General features: G+C 46.1%; 1 protein-coding gene across 1 annotated transcript in view; it reads left to right on the top strand.

Annotated features, from left to right (window-relative positions):
- The first annotated feature begins 9,596 nt into the window (after positions 1 to 9,596).
- CENPJ (centromere protein J) overlaps positions 9,597 to 15,103 on the top strand; it is a 40,343-nt gene continuing 34,836 nt past the window's right edge. The window contains exon 1 of the mRNA XM_023190313.2: positions 9,597 to 9,783. The gene's annotated coding sequence lies outside the window, so the exon portion shown is untranslated. The remainder of the gene's footprint in view (positions 9,784 to 15,103) is intronic.

A 15,103-nucleotide genomic window follows, 5' to 3' on the forward strand; every position in this document is an offset into this window, starting at 1 on the left:
TATAGGTGTTGAAAGTGATGGGCTCAGGCCGGGCGCGGTGGCTCAAGCCTGTAATCCCAGCACTTTGGGAGGCCGAGACGGGCGGATCACGAGGTCAGGAGATCGAGACCATCCTGGCTAACACGGTGAAACCCCGTGTCTATTAAAAATACAAAAAACTAGCCGGGTGAGGTGGCGGCGCCTGTAGTCCCAACTACTCGGGAGGCTGAGGCAGGAGAATGGCGTGAACCCGGGAGGCGGAGCTTGCAGTGAGCTGAGATCCGGCCACTGCACTCCAGCCTGGGTGACAGAGCGAGACTCCATCTCAAAAAAAAAAAAAAAAAAAAGAAAGTGATGGGCTCATATACCTGATTGCCTTGTGGATCTTGCGTCACAAGGCAGGCCAAGAGCTCCCCTTCTAATGCCGCTTGCCTAAGACAGGGTCCCATAACTGCCGTGTATCCCTTGTCTTTTATTCCAATTTATTGGTGGAGGGGGCTCAGGGAACCTCTGTCTCCTCTGTGGCACCTTTACCCAGTAACAGTGGGGCTGAGGGAGGAGGAGGTGGTAAGGTAGGTGATGGTGCCTCTTCCCTTTCCTTTTTAGGCTCTTCTGTGTAGAGTGGGGCCAAAGCAGCCCTGACTAAGGCCCATAACATTACAGATGTTACTGGGACCCGTTGCCCTTGTGCGTGATGTCATTTAAGATTTCCCCCCACTTTCTCCCAGAGCTCTTGGTCTAACATGCCTTCTTCCAGGAACCATGGGTTATTGAAAACAAGTTTGTATTAGGCCCCTTAATTGAGCCTCTGAGACCGAGGCTCTGCTAGCTTTAAGCAGCTGTTTCAATATTTACATATAGTGTTGCTGTTGAGCTGATAACTGTTGTCGCAAGATGAAACCCTAGGTTGAAAATTCCCTCAAACTTGGAAATCCTGAGCGGGCACCAATTACTTACCGCGCTGTCTCTTCACCTTCGTTTTTGGGGGTTCCGTCGTGATCCGTGGCAGCATTCCTCACAGAGGGCACCGGCTGCCGGGTCTGTCCCACAGACCCTGGCCGAACGATGGATGAAACAAGTACTCAGACGCAGGTATGCAGTATAACAGCAGCTAGGGCACTGCTCGGCACTAGTGGCCAGAGAGTGACCAGGGGAACAGCTGGAGCTGCTTTCTTTTATTGAGTACAGACATAATGCTGAAAGCCTGGAGCAAACACAATCTGCGGGTAATTAACGTTATTGTTCCCCTGGCTGATCAAAGGTCAGCTGCTGGTCAATGTAAGTAAACAAGCCTGTTTAGGATAAATTCCCCTATGCTTCCCGGTAGCTACTCCTTGCCTCTGCCTCAGGGTCGGAGAACACTGCCTTCAGCTTATTCTCCCCTGAACCTATGCAGAGCCTTCCGACTTTTCAGAAGGCCTGCTCCTTTCCCTATAGTTTCTCCCAGCACGCTGACCAATCTGCTACAGGGATCATCCCTTGGCGAGGTTAGCCCTGATGTCCTCTGTCACGCGCGTCCGTGTGAAGAGACCAACAAACAGGCTTTGTGTGACCCACATGGCTGTTTATTTCACCTGGGTGCAGGCGGGCTGAGTCCGAAGAGAGACTCAGAGATGGGAGATAAGGGTGGGGCCGTTTTATAGGATTTGGGTAGGTCAAGGAAAATTCCAGTCAAAGGGGGGTTTTCTGGTGCGCAGGATTGGGGGTCACAAGGTGCTCAGTGGGGGAGCTTTTTGAGCCAGGATGAGCCAGGAAAAGGAATTTCACGAGATAATATCGCTTAAGGCAAGGACCAGCCATTTTCACTTTTTTTGTGGTGGAAGGTCATCAGTGAAGGCGAGGCAGGGCATTTGCACTTCTTTTGTGATTCTTTGGTTACTTCACGCCATCTGGGCGTATATGTGCAAGTCAGAGGGGATGTGATGGCTTGGCTTGGGCTCAGAGGCCTGACATTCCTGCCTTATAAGAAAAATAAAAATAGTGTTGAGTGTTGGTGGGTGAACATTTTTTGGGGGTGGTGTGGAGAAAGAATGGGCGATGTTTCTCAGGGCTGCTTCCAGCGGGATTAGGGGCGGTGTGGGAACTTAGAGTGGGAGAGATTAAGCTGAAGGAAGATTTTGTGGTAAGGGGCGATATTGTGGGGTCGTTAGAAGAAACATTTGTATTGGTGATGGCCTTGATACGGTTTTGTATGAATTGAAAAACTAAATGGAAGATACAAGGTAGGAGAAGGAGAAAAAACAGCTATTTGAAGGAATTGGGAGGACCTAGGACATCTAATTAGAGAGTGCCCAAGGACTAGGAGATACAGCTGTGACGGCTTGGAGAAACAGTGTAAACCGGCAGTGTAAACACGAGCAGGGCATTTATGAGTAGTTGAGAGTGGTGAATAGGAGTATGACTAGACAGAAGACAGTAGGGATGAAAGTTTTTTGGGGTGCAGTCTAAGTTGGTAATGAGACTGGGACCTAATAAAAAGGAATGTCCACACAGGAGCTCAAATGGGCTGTAACCTGTAGCATTCCGAGGACAGGCCTGAATTCTGAGAAGGGAAAGTGGTAAGTAAAAGTATTGTCTAGGCCGGGCACGGTGGCTCAAGCCTGTAATCCCAGCACTTTGGGAGGCCGAGACGGGCAGATCACGAGGTCAGGAGATCGAGACCATCCTGGCTAACACGGTGAAACCCCATCTCTACTAAAAATACAAAAACTAGCTGGGCGAGGTGGCGGGCGCCTGTAGTCTCAGCTACTCGGGAGGCTGAGGCAGGAGAATGGCGTGAACCCAGGAGGCGGAGCTTGCAGTGAGCTGAGATCTGGCCACTGCACTCCAGTCCGGGCGACAGAGCAAGACTCTGCCTCAAAAAAAAAAATAAATAAATAAATAAAAAATAAAAGTATTGTCTAGTCCTTTTTAAGTTGGTGACTAAGCTTGGTGAGGTGTGTTTTTAAAGGACCATTAGTCCGTTCTGCCTTTCCTGAAGATTGAGGATGGTAAAGGATATAAAGGTTTCACTGAATACCAAGAGCCTGAGAAACTGCTTGGGTGATTTGACTAGTAAAGGCTGGTCCGTTATCAGACTGTATAGAGGTAGGAAGGCCAAACCGAGGAATTATGTCTGCCAGAAGGGAAGAAATGACCGCGGTGGCCTTCTCAGACCCTGTGGGAAAGGCCTCTACCCAGACTAAGAAATATTTTAGTTTTCTGACTCGGGGCATGTGAGTAAAGTCAATTTGCCAGTCCTGGGCAGGGGCAAATCCTCAAGCTTGATTAGTAGGAAAGGGAGGGGGCCTGAACAACCCCTGAGGGGCAGTAGAACAGCAGATGGGACACTGAGAAGTGATCTCCTTGAGGATGGATTTCCATGATGGAAAGGAAATGAGAGGGTCTAAGAGACGGGCTAGCGGCTTGTCACCTACATGGAAGAGGTTATGAAATGACGACAGAATAGAATGGGCCTGTGAGGCTGGAAGGAGATATTTTCTTTGGTCTAAGAACCATTTGTCTTGTGTGGGAAGAGATTGACAGGTGGAAGTTTCAGCGGGGGAGGAGGTGGGAGTGGCCGATGTGAAGGAGGAAAACTGCCCTGAGGGATAGAAGTTGGAAGCTAGCTGCTTTTTTAGCTAGTTTATCAGCATAAGCATTGTCCTGAGCGATGGTTGGGGGAAGAAAATAGATTTTGGAAGTTCTGAGAACTGTAGAGAGTTGAGCATAGTTGGTGATTTTTAGGGCGTCTAACAGTATTAAAGCAGTGGCAGCCGCTGCGCAGACATGAGGGCTAGGCTAAAACAGTAAGGTCAAGTTGTTTGGACAGAAAGGCTACAGGACGCGGTCCCGGCTCTTGTGTAAGAATTCTGACTGCACTAACCATGCCTAGGAAGGAAAGGAGTTGGTGTTTTGTAGAAGGGATCGGGGTTTGGGAGATTAGCCGGACACGAGCAGCAGGGAGAGCACGTGTGTTTTTATGAGAATTATGCCGAGATAGGTAACAGATGAGAAAGAAATCTGGGCTTAACTGAAGTAATGGGAGCTGTCTGTGAGGCCTTGCAGCAGTGCAGCCCAGGTAATTTGCTGAACCTGATGGGTGTCAGGGTCAGTCCAAGTGAAAGCGAAGAGGCTGGGATGAAGGGTGTAAAGGAATAGTAACGAGAGTATGTTTGAGATCCAGAACAGAATACTGGGTTGTGGAGGGAGGTATTGAGGATAGGAGAGTATGTGGGTTTGGCACCACGGAGTGGATAAGTAAGACAATTTGGTTGATAAGGGATCTTGTAAGGCTGTAAGGCTTGTCTGGTTTTAGGACAGGTGAAATGGGGGAATTGTAAGGGGAGTTTACAGGCTTTAAAAGGCCATGCTGAGCAGGTGGGTGATAACTGGCTTTAATCCTTTTAAAGCGTGCTGCGGGATGGGATATTGGCGTTGAGTGGGGTGAGGGTGATTGGGTTTAATGGGATGGTGAGGGGTGCACGATCAGTCGCCAAGAAGGGAGGAGAGGTGTCCTATACCTGTGGGTTAAGGTGGGGATACAAGAGGACGATGTGAAGGAGGCTTTGAACTGGGGGAAAAGGCGGCAATGAGATGTGGCTGTAGCCTAGGAATAGTCAGGGAAGCAGATAATTAAAATGTCTCGACCTAATAAGGGAGCTGGACAGGTGGAGATAACTAAAAAGGAGTGCATAAAAGAATGTTGTCCGAGTTGGCACCAGAGTTGGGGAGTTTTAAGAGGTTTAGAAGCCTGGCGGTCAATACCCACAACAGTTACGGAGGCAAGGGAAACAGGCCCTTGAAAAGAAGGTAATGCGGAGTGGGCAGCCTCCGTATTGATTAAGAAAGGGACAGCCTTGCCCTCCACTGTAAGAGTTACTCAAAGCATCTGTGATGGTCCAGGAGGCTTCCAAGGCAATGGGGCAGCGTCAGTCTTCCGCCGGGAAGCCGAGAAGATCTGGGAAGGAATCAGAGAGCCTTGGGCCAGAGCTCCAGGACTCTGGGAGTGGCTGCCGGGTGAGTTGGACAGTCATTTCTAGTGGGGTCCCACTCAGATGGGACACGGCTTAGGAGGAATCCCGGGCTGTGGGCATTCCTTGGCCCAGCGGCCAGCTTTCCGGCACTTGTAGCAAGCTCCTGGGGGAGGAGGTTCTGGAGGAATCCCTGGCAGCTGTGGTTCAGGCATTTGGAAGTTCTTGTGTGCTGGAGATGTGGCTGGGGTTTGTCTCACAGTGGAGGCAAGGAACTGCAACTCAGAGATAAGTTGCTACTTGGCTGCCTCTACTCTCTTATTGTACACCTTGAAGGCGAGCTTCATTAAGTCCTGTTGTGGGGTTTGAGGGCCAGAATTTAATTTTGGGGGTTTATTTAATGTCGGGAGCAGATTGGGTAATAAAATAAAATGCATGTTAAGAATGAGACGGCCTTCTGACCTTTCAGGGTCTAGGGCTGAAAAGCGTCTCAGGGTTGCTGCTAAACAGGCCATGAACTGGGCTGGGTTTTTCATATTTGATGAAAAAGAGCCTAAATGCTAAATGATTTGGGAGAGGTCAGATAAAGAAAAAGGAACATTAACCTTGACTATGCCTTTAGCTCTAGCCACTTTTTTCAGAGGAAATTTCTGGGCAGGTGGGGGAGGGCTAGTCACGGAACGAAACTGTAAGCCAGACCGGGTGTGAGGAGGGGAGGTGGTAGAAGGATTATAGAGTGGGGGAGCAGAGACTGAGGAAAAATGGGTGAGGCGGGGAGAGGTCAGATGGGTCTGTAGAAAGGAAGATTAGAAAGACTCAGCGACGCTTGGGGTTGGGACTGAGGGGACAGGCGGGAGGGAAACAAGGAAGATTTGGGACGAGTTGCATTGGGAACGGAGACTAGGGAGGGACCGATGTGTAAAAGAATGCCTGGACGTCAGGCGCCTCAGACCAGTTGCCCATTTTACGACAAGAATTATTTGGATCTTGTAGGATAGAAAAATTGAAAGTGCTGTTTTCTGGCTGTTTGTAACTGCTGTCAAGTTTGTATTGGGGTCAAGTGGCATTGTAGAAGAAAATGAGGCATTTTAGATCAGGTGTGAGTTGAAGAGGTTTTAAGTTCTTTAGAACACAAGCTACGGAGAAGAAAGAACGGAGGGTGGAAGGTTGTCCATGGTGAAGAAGGGAAGCCCAGAGAAAAGAGAGAGTAGAGACATAGAGAGAAGGAGTTCGGGGGTTCCTGCCCTCCAGAAAAGCAAGAAAGGGGCCGGGGAGCAGAAATAAGGTATTGGGGCACAAAAATAAGAGGGGTCGCAAAAATAAGAGGTCGGGGTGCTTCCCCCTCCCCCAGAAAAGCAGAGAAGGGGTAGAAACAGGGAGAGAAGGGGTCGGGGTGCTTGCCCCTCCCCGAGAAAAGCAGAGAAGGGGTAGAGACAGGGAGGGTAGGGGTTGGGGTGCTTGCCCCTCCCCCAGAAAAGCAGGACTTGCCACTTAGGGTGAAGGACCAAGGCAGGCGTCTCCGCAGCGTGGTCAGACACCCCTGAAATGTGGGTGAGTAATCAGAGAGGCGTCCCTGCAATGATTAAACACCAAGGGAAGGCTGCCTTCCCCAGTCCGTGACCGAGGCCGGCGTTTTGGGTTCTACGGATAAAACGTGTCTCTTTTGTCTCTACCAGAAAATGAAAGGAATTGAAATTAAGAGAAGGGAGAGATTGAAGGGTGGCGCCAAGACTGAAAGGAGAAAGAGGTCGAGGGATAGTGAGAGAGGTTGGAGAAGAGAGTAAAAAGAGGCCGCTTACTCGTTTTAAAATTGGTGAGATGTTCCTTGGGCTGGTTGGTCTGAGGACTAGAGGTCATAGGTGGATCTTTCTCACGGAGCAAAGAGCAGGAGGACAGGGGATTGATCTCCCAAGGGAGGTCCCCCGATCTGAGTCACAGCACCAAAATGTCATGTGTATCCGTGTGAAGAGACCACCAAACAGGCTTTGGGTGAGCAACATGGCTGTTTATTTCACCTGGGTGCAGGTGGGCTGAGTCCAAAAAGAGAGAGAAAGGAGATAAGGGTGGGGCCGTTTTATAGGATTTGGGTAGGTCAAGGAAAATTACAGTCAAAGGGGGGTTGTTCTCTGGCGGGCAGGAGTGGGGGTCACAAGGTGCTCAGTGGGGGAGCTTTTTGAGCCAGGATGAGCCAGGAAAGGGAATTTCACAAGATAATATAATGGCGTAAGGCGAGGTAGGGCATTTGCACTTCTTTTGTGATTCTTTAGTTACTTCAGGCCATCTGGGCGTATAAGTGCAAGTCACAGGGGATGCGATGGCTTGGCTTCGGCTCAGAGGCCTGACATCCTCCACGACTCTTTTTCTTTTGAAGAGTTAGGGGTTTCCCTCTGTTGCCCAGGTTGTAGTCTAGTGGTGTGATCATAACCTTAAACTCCTGGGCTCAAGTGATTCTCCTGCCTCAGCCTCCCAAGTAGCTAGGGCTACATGTGTATGCCATTATGCCTGGCTAATGTTCAAATATTGGCTCAAATGATCCGCTTCAGTCTCCCAAAGTTCTGGGATTACAGGTGTGAGCCAGTGCACTTGACATGACCTCTCTGGATACAGTGGACACTTGTGACCATCAGACCAGCAATGAAAAGCTGTCAACTCTTTGTCATTCAGATCAACTTTGAATAAAAGAATTATTACCAGCCGGGACAGTGACTCTTGCTTGTAATTTTAGCACTTTCAGAGGCCAAGGTGGGAAGACTGCTTGAGCCCAGGAGTTAGAGACCAACCTGGGCAACAGAGTGAGACCCTGTCTCCACAAAAATAAATAATTAATTAAAAAGAATTATTTCCAAATAATTTGGGAATACCGTATTACTCTATCTTGCACAGCATTTGACATGACCCACAGAGCTAGCCTTTGGTAGTCAGAGTTCACCAACAGTTAAATTCACGTTAAAGATGAAGACACCTCCTGTTCATTGACTTTTTACTATGTGGAGGTTTTATACTACGTTTTCATATATATTCTTTCTTTTCATGTAATCTTCTTGACAGTCCTATGAAGGTCTCATTATTATCCACCTCTGTTTTGCAGATGAGAAGACTGGTTTCAGAAAAGTTGAGTGCTGAAGACTACAAAGCTGTAAGTTATCAAGCTAGGATTTGATCCCAGGTCTGCCTGACTCCAAATCCTGGGCTCTTAACCATGACACAGGAGTGCTCTCTTGACTCCTGTGATGGCATAAAGAATTATATCAGAATGAGTAATCTGGCATTAAAACCCCTGTGCCGCAACTGTAGGTCTAGTTTTTCTCTACAGCACCATCTGAAGACGCAACAAAGATAGGAACCACTGATAAGGCACAACTTTTTTTTTTCTGGCAGAGTAGAAGCTGTAAGTTCCTCCCTACTAGCCTTTCCACCTTGTAAGGGATTTGGACCCTTCAAGCTTAGTGAGCGGTCTTGAGAATTACATGGGCTACAGGTGAAAACTTACATATTAGAACCTTAATTTAACAACCAGTTAAGACTTGAGTGTGGTAAAAGATTCATTTATTTATTCAGTCAACAAACCATGTGGCACTACATACTATATTAAAATAAAAACATAAGAATAAAATACAGGCACAAAAGAGAGGCTATTGTGACTATCCTTAAAGAAACACATTTTAGGAAGAATGATGAGCCTTTGGGCCCGCTTTCAAGCCAAAGAGCCATCCGAAATGAAAAGGAAGATCTGGGCCTTGTGCGGCATCTTAAGTAGCTGTGTCATCTTGGAAGTCTCTGGCTTTAGCTTCGTCACCTGCAATGAAAATTAAAAAGAAAAATTGAAAAAAGAAGCAAAACCAAAATCTTGATTTAGAGAAGTGGACTCTTTTTGAAGTAGAAAGCAAAACAAATTTTGAAGGGCCAAATTTCTGTGAAATATTGTCTTTAACTCGCGGTCTTTGTTTCAATTGTAACGGTTATAAATGGCACTTCATTTGATTTCTTTAAACATTTTACTTGGCCCTGCTGTTTAATCAGACACAGAAGCCAGGTATGTAAAACTGCGGTAACTCACGGTGCTGCAACTTCCTAGATGAAAGGGCCGTGGCAGTTACAACAAAACAAAATTTCTTTAATGCTGCACTGTCAGTATTCAAACTAGTTTCCGAATCTGATGGACACACTCTGCCAAACCACCGATCAGCCATTTGAGGCGAGATGAGCGATGCCTATTTTGTAGTGAATTCTCACAGGGTTATCTTCGTCTTATGAAATGCCCCTTTTCTCCTTTACTAAGTCACACTCAGCCAAAGCGGAAAACAAAAAAACCAAATCAAAGCAAAAAAACCGACAAAATAGACCATACGCAAATAGAAAAAAAACAAAACAAAACCCCAAAACACCTCCTAAAGCGTGGGTCGGGCTCTAGGTTAGCTTTGAGCCTCTGTGCCCCCTGCTTTGCTGGGAACAGGGAGATCCATCGCTCCCTTAGGCGCTCCCTTTAGTTTTCTAAGTGTGGCAGCCTGGAGCGACGCCCACCACGGAAGGTCTTTCCCGGAAACGGTTTTCCGTCCCGCCACGCCGCCCGCCTACGCCACCACTGGCCCGCTGCTAGTCGGAAGCCGGCGCGCCGTCCGTCCCCCGCCGGGCAACGCCCATCGCTGTGGCGTCACTGGGAGTTGTAGTTTCCCTGGGCTCAGCGGTGCCTGCGCTTTAGCGCAGAGACACGGGTGAGAGCCTCACTTCCCAGAGGCCCGCGGGACGGGGGTGGGGCTCCGACGAAGGCGGTGATTGTGGCGGCTCGTTTGTAAATGCTGTGGAGATTCAGGCGTCGGTTTATGCTACTGAGCGGCCCGGCCTTCACGGAGCGGTAATTTGTGGGCGAAAGGAGCGGAGGAGCTCTTTGTTCTTCGCCCCGCGCCGGAGAAGGACGGCGGTGGGCTGGCAGGGCTCCGCTCGGCCCTCGGGGTTGGCTCGGCGGGGCGCGGAGGGAGCGGGGCGCTGGGGAGCGCTGCGGTTCACGGCAGTTTAGTGGCTTCCCCCGTTCGCGCCGCTTTGTTCCCAGAGCCGGGGAAGCCGGCCTCTCTGGGGTGTCAGTCTGTCTGTCCTGGCTGTGGCGGGACTTGAGTTCCTGTGGGCAGCCGCAGTCCCGTGGAGCAGGGTGGTGAAGTAGCCTTGCTGGCTGACCTCAGGGCCGGTCTGGCCCGGCTTTGTCAAGGGCTTGTCTCTGGAAGCTTCGTGTGGATCCGTGGCTTTCAAGGACGTGTTGTATTTTAGGGGACGGCTAAATCACTTCCCAAACCAACTAGCCAACTTTTCACGGTCTAAGAGTGGCTTTGAATTTGCTGTTTGAATCCACTCTTCTCCCTCACCGTGCAGAGAATTTACCTTTTTTTATATTGCTTTAAAGAATGTTTATATAGCGCTCTCTGGAGGTTTCAAGGCTGTCAATTTGTTACATTTTTAAAACGTTTTATTTAGGTTTAATTCCTATACAACAGAAATGGCACATGTTTAAATGCATTCCATTTAGTGAGTTTGACATACACGTACACCTGTGTCCTTTAATTTTTGATATCTGTGAAGTCTGAATCCACATACTAATCCTATCTCGGCATATTTATTATCAGTGCTCCGTTTACCAAGACCTCAGTATCAGTAATAGCAGGTTCTGGTTAAACTGTTTTTATACTTCATGCTGACATTACGTATGTTTTTAGGATCACGGTCAGACATTGAAGTGAAGGTATAGAGGGTGTTTTTGGTGGGAGTTGGAGGGGGAAATGCAGATGTCTGGGTGCTGCATCTCACGACTCCTTGCACTTGTCAGTCTAGTAGGGAATTTTGCTAGTTTTCCATATTGTGAAATGACCTTGTAGTTTGTCTCCCTTCTGAATTTGGCTTTCAAAAGATTTTCTGCTAAGTCATTGAAATTAAGCAAAGTTGCATGGTTGATGTTGAAAAAAAAAAGTATTTTTTTAGATTGGTGTCCTACTGAAAAACAATCAATTTGCTTAGAAAAAGTTTTTACAAATTATTCAGGAATAACATATCCAGTAAATACGCTAATCTTAAGTGTACAGCCCAAATGTATCCACCCCCTGTGTTAACCTTCCCAGTTGTTGAAGTCAAAATAAAAATTTGGAGATGAATCTCTAAATTTACCATTTTATTTGGGAAGAAAGAATGGCAATTCCAGGCGTACAGACCAGGTGGTCTTCTGTATGTCCAAAGAACAAAGAGAAAGCTGGAAGTTTTATAAAAAAAGAGAATTGTTGTTTGTGTCGCTCTTTGAGAAAGTTCATTGGTTCTCCCAAGGTTCTGGGGAGGCAGCAGGTCCCACCGAGTGGGCCATGGTGATGGGCAAAATTAATCCTAGAATCGCAACAAGTTACCTCAGCATCTGTGGATCAAACTGGTCTCAGGTTACCACCGGCAGTTTCAGCATACCGACTGGCAGAGAATTCCATTCTTGGAGCAAAGCTATGTGTCCTGAGTGCCTTTCCCTCTTGACTTCTTTATTGTTTACTTGGACATGACAAGAGTGACCCAATTCGTATGATCAGCTTTCACACAGTCAGGACAGCCTCCATTTTCCTGGATAACGACCAGTATGCCTTTTATAACTATGGGTTTATTTTGCCTGTTCTTCAGCTTCATATACATGGAAACATGGGCCAGGCGCGGTGGCTCATGCCTGTAATCCCAGCCAATTGGGAGGCGGAGCTAGGTGGATCGATCACTTGAGGTCAGGAGTTTAAGAACCACCTGACTAACATGGTAAAATCCCATCTCTACTAAAATATATATATATATGTATGTGTGTATATATATAATATATATATGTGTGTATATATATAATATATATATGTGTGTGTGTATATATATATGTATTTGTGTGTGTGTGTGTGTGTATATATATATATCCAGGTATGGTGGTGCGTGCCTGTAGTCCCAGCTACTCTGGAGGCTGAAGCGGGTGAATCGCTTGAACCTGGGAGGCTGAGGTTGCAGTGAGCCAAGGTCACACCACTGCACTCCAACCTGGGCGACAGAGTGAGACTCCATCTCAAAAAAAAAAGGAAACATATACATTTGTCTGATGTTTACACATCATTATTTTTGTTACTGCCTGTGGCAGCAGTTTTTTTTTGTTTTTATAAATGCCTGAATAGCTGTGGTTCTCAAAGTGTGATACTGTGAAAAAATGTACATCACATTGGCATTTTTGTTTTTGGTTATCAAGTGGTTGGCAGGCAATCATCTTGTTCCAAGAAAATCTTCAGCTGCAATTAATGGTACAGTAAGCCTTATACAACTCTTCTACAACTCAACCAGGGAGCAATGGCAAAAACAGCGCATCATTATGTTCACTGTCTTCTATTTCTTTTAACAGTTCTGTAAACTGGCAGTTGATAGCATTTGTACATACTGAACAATTTTAACAATTATATTCATGATACTCTTCATGGATTGTGCTTCAGAAAACGGAACACAAGAATTTTCAATGTGTATTTTACAGGGGAATGAATCAGTGGGGGAAATAGCAGTCTCTTGTAAAAATCCCATTAAATTCAGATTTTTTGCCTTATAAAATGACACCATCTGTCATGATAGAAACTGATTTTTAGGCTGGGCACAGTGACTCACACCTGTAATACCCGCAGTTTGGGAGGCCGAAGCAGGAGGATGGCTTGAGCCTAGGAGTTCAAGATCGGCCTGGACAACGTAAGGGCACCCCGTTACTACAAAAAAAAAAAAAAAGAAAGTAGCTGGGCATGGTGACACACACCTGTAGTCCCAGCTGCTCTGGAGGCTGAGATGGAAGGATCACCTAAGCACGGGAGGTTGAAGCTGCAGTGAGCCAGATTGTGCCACTGCACTTCAGCCTGGGCAACGTTGTGAGACCCTGTCTCAGGGAAAGAAAAAAAACAACTAATGTTCTCATATCTAGCTGAAATTCTTCTGTCAGACATAAAATACTGGGGCGCAGGGGCTCATGCCTGTAATCCCAGTAGTTTTGGAAGCCAAGGTGGGAGAATGACTTGAGCCCGGGAATTCGAGACCAGCATGGGCAACATATGGGGACCACTCTTTACAAAAAATTAGAAGATGAGCTGGGTGTGGTGGCATATGCCTGTGGTCCCAGCTACTCCGGAGGCTTGAGGTGGGAGGATCACTGGGGCCTGGGTGGTACAGGCTGCACTGAGCCATGATCATGCCACTGCACTCCAGCCTGGGTGACAGAGACCCCAGGTTCTCTTTTAAGACCTTTTAACAGGTTCAGTTTTAAGGCTTTGAATTGATATCATCTGTTTGTAAATTCAGGTAATCTTTGAGATAAAACACACCTAAATTGGTGATTGGTCAGTCTCTCATTGCATTACTCAGATAAAGCTAAAGACAAGTGCTTGTAATTCTTTACAGCTTTGAACCTAGATACTAGTAGAAGGGTCTGTGGACAATTGGTTGGTCACTTAGTTGAAAATTTTTCACGTTTTGGAAAACATCTATAACCTTTTAGTTAAAGTATCTTTTTAAATCGCACAATATTCTAACAATTTCCTTAACTCAGATAACCTGTTTACCTTCTCTTCATCTGAAAATAATTTTCTTTTTTCTTTTCATTTCTCTCTCTCTCTCCTCAGCCTCTTTCTTTCCAGGCTTTTTTATAACTGGCTAAAGCTCAGATTCTGTTCAAAATCATAAAACTTTTTTTTGTTGGATATTTAGTCCTGATGCAGGTGACTAATTACAGTTGACTCTCGAACGACATGAGTTTCAACTTTGTGGGTTCGCTTATGCCTGGATTTTCTTCTACTTCTGTCGTCCTTGAGACAGCAAAACCAGCCCTTTCTCCTCCTCAGCCTAGTCCAGTGTGAGGACTAGTGACACGAAGAAGACCTTTTCTATTAAGTGGAAGTGGATCATCATGAAGGTTTCCCTGCGTATCTTTTATATGTTTGTTTTTTAGACACCAAGTATGAAGTCTGAAGACCTTTATGATGATTCATTTGCACGTAACCAATAAATATGTATTTTTAATTATTTTCTTATCATTTTTTCTCCAGCTTACACTATTGTAAAAATACCATATGTAATATACATAACATACAAAATATGTGTTACCTGTTATCGATAAGGCCTTCAGTCAACAGTAGGCTGTTGGTGGTTAAGTTTTGGAGAAGTCAGAGTTACACTTACAACTCCCCATGCAACTGAAAATCTAAGTGTACCTTTGTTTTAAATTTTTAAAATTGTTCATACTTATTTTTCAAACTAGAAAAATAATTATTATGCTATAATTAAAATACTAAATATTTCAACTTAATTACTGCTATGACTTGAATGTCTGCCCCAAGACTCATGTTGGAATGTTAATTCCCAATGCAACAGTGTTGAGAGGTGGGAAATTTAAAAGGTGATTAGGTCATGAGGGCTCCACCCTAATGAATGGATTAATGCTGTTATCTCAGAAGTATAGGTTACTGATTTCAGGGGTGGCTTTGTTATAAAAGACAGCCTCTCTTTCACAGGCTGTTTTTTTGCCTTTCTACTCTTCCCCCATGGGGACAACCCTTGCCAGTTGCCAATGCCATGCTCGTGTTCTTCCCAGCCCCAGAACTGTGAGAAATAAATTTCTTTAAAAATTACCTAGTCTTTTCTCTGGTATTCTGTTACAGCAGCAGAAAATGGACAAAGATAATTACCAATTACAATTTAAACAGATCCCTGTAACTTGCACTGTTTTCAGAAACTATTCAAATAAACACTTAACAGTGTTACGGCCATGGGTTGAAAACAAATTATTCAAACAGAATCAGTCCATTGACACTGATGAGATTGCAGACATGTTTCTTTGCAATCTGGAGGGGTGATGCGCACTGACACGGGCTTCAGTACAGCAGCATCTTATACCATGCAGTGGTTAAAGGGAAACGTAGTCCTACCAAGAGAATAAAGTATTTAAGAGAAGAATATTTTGTACTAACTCACTTTTTTTTTTTTGAGACGGAGTCTCGCTCTGCCGCCCAGGCTGGAGTGCAGTGCCCGGGTCTCAGCTCACTGCAAGCTCCGCCTCCTGGGTTTACGCCATTCTCCTGCCTCAGCCTCCTGAGTAGCAGGTACTACAGGTACCCGCCACGTCACCCAGCTAGTTTTTTGTATTTTTTAGTAGAGACGGGGTTTCA

This window comes from Piliocolobus tephrosceles, chromosome X (assembly GCF_002776525.5).
Source record: "Piliocolobus tephrosceles isolate RC106 chromosome X, ASM277652v3, whole genome shotgun sequence".
Lineage (NCBI taxonomy): Eukaryota > Metazoa > Chordata > Mammalia > Primates > Cercopithecidae > Piliocolobus > Piliocolobus tephrosceles.